Below are 2194 nucleotides of genomic sequence, written 5' to 3'. Positions count from 1 at the left end.
AAGTGGTGCTGTGGCTCAAGTGTTAGAGCGCTAGCCTTGAGCTGAAGAGGTGAGGGACAGCACCCAGGCCCAGAGTTCAGGCCTCATGACCAGACCCAAAAAAAACAAAAAAAAACAATAAACCACCAGAAAAAACAGAAATGGCACTGTGGCTCAAGTGGTAGAGCGCTAGCCTCGAGCTGAAGAGCTAAGGGACAGTGCCCAGTCCCAGAGTTCAAGTCCCACGACTGACAAAAAAGTTTCACAGATTTTCCTGCCTGGGCTAGCTTTGAACTACAATCCTCAGATCTCAGCCTCCTGAGTAGCTAGGATTACAGGTGTGAGCCACTGACACCTGGCTTGATGTCTCTTTTTTTAATTCAGATTTCCAAAACAAATTTCCTTCTCAATTTAGAAATCTAAGATTTAGGGAGTTGACTTTTGAGGAATTCAGTTTATCATCTGATAGATCAAAAGCTTCGTCTAACCAGAACTTTTCCAAAAGGAGATAAGCCTCACTGCCCCTTCTTAAAAGTAAGACATCTGAAAACAGATCCTCATGAATAAGCAGGGAATTAAAGCTTTTGGCTCCATTCTTTTCTATATTTCCCAAAATTTATAAGGCATTTATTAAAAGGATATATGTCTGTGTGTACAAGTGCATGTGTCCCCTGAAACTAACAGTCAACAACCTCACAAAGGCAAGCAAATAGCTTTGTCCTTAGCCTTAGGATATATAAATTCCTGAAGAATTTATATATCTTCAGGAAATCTTATATCTTCAGGAAAAAATTTAAGAAGATAGCCTACATTATTATATGAAAGTAGACTTTATCTCAGAAAATGGGGGAGGGCAACCAACAAGCTTTGAAGAGTTATTTTTTGGCCTACCATAAACTTGCTCATTATAATGTGAACTTTGCTTATTTCCATGCCTTAGGTTTCCTAGCAAAGATTCTTATTTTGATGGGATTTGAGCCTACGGCCTTGTGCTTGCTAGCCTTTATTGCCCTGGGTTTGAGATATGACCTTGCTTCCTGTCCATGAATACATCCAAATCACAATCCCTACTTTAGATTTCTGCCATGGCTGGGATAATAGGCACAAGTCACCATTCCCAACTTCTTTCTATTGATAAGTGGTCTTAGGAAAATTTTCTGCTTGGGTTGACCTGGAACTGTAATACTCCCCATCTCAGTGTTACATATTTGGGATGACAAGTATATGCCACTGTGGCCAACTATTTTTGAGAAAGGATCTCAGATGTATGCCTTGAACCACAGTCCTCCCAATCTTAGCCTCCCAAGCAGCTAGGAATATAATCATTAGCCAATGATGCATCGAAGAAATATTCATTTTTAAGGAAGAAGGATTTATTGTCTTTAGATCAGGTAGAAAGAAAAATTATAATATGTGAAGTATGTTTCTTAGGGCAGAAAGGAAAAATGTCACCATACATTAACATCTAACAGCTACCAGATCTTAGAAGCAAAGTTAAAAGCCTTTAAAATGTCATGTATAGGCTGGGTGCTGGTGGCTCACACCTATATCCTACTCAGGAGGCTGAAGCCTAGAGGATTGTAGTTCAAAGCCAGTCTAGGTAGGCTGGAGTCCATGAGACTCCATCTCCAATTAACCAATGAAATGCCAAAGTACCTTACTTTTGTAACTGTAACGCCCCTGTACATCACCTTTATAATGACAGTAATTTTTTTTTTAAGCCAGACTGGCCAGGCACCGGTGGCTCATGCCTACAATCCTAAGCTACACAGGAGGCTGAGATCTGAGGATCACGGTTCAAAGCCAGCCTGGGCAGAAAGTCCATGAGACTCTTAACCCCAATAAACCACTAGAAAATCAAGTGGCGCTGTGGCTCAAATGATAGAACACTCGCCTTGAGCTGAAGAGTGCAAGGACAGCGTCCAAGCCCAGAGTTCAAGCCCCAAGACCAATAAAAAGAAGCCAGATTGGAGGCATGGTTCAAGTAGTAGAATGCCAGCTACGAGCAAAAAAACTAAGCAAGGGTAAAATGATGAGTTCTAGACCCAAGCCAAAAAAAAGTTTATGAGGGGGTTTCATAGTATTAAACATTATATAAACCTCATTCACATTAACACACTTTAACTCATTAAAAATAATTATCAATTAAAGGATTAACAAATTAGCTTCTTTATCTTATATAAAGCAACATTTATAAATATTTTATCATACTCAT

This window comes from Dipodomys ordii, unplaced genomic scaffold (assembly GCF_000151885.1).
Source record: "Dipodomys ordii isolate 6190 unplaced genomic scaffold, Dord_2.0 Scaffold13, whole genome shotgun sequence".
Classification (NCBI taxonomy): domain Eukaryota; kingdom Metazoa; phylum Chordata; class Mammalia; order Rodentia; family Heteromyidae; genus Dipodomys; species Dipodomys ordii.
Note: the sequence above shows the minus strand (reverse complement) of the source record.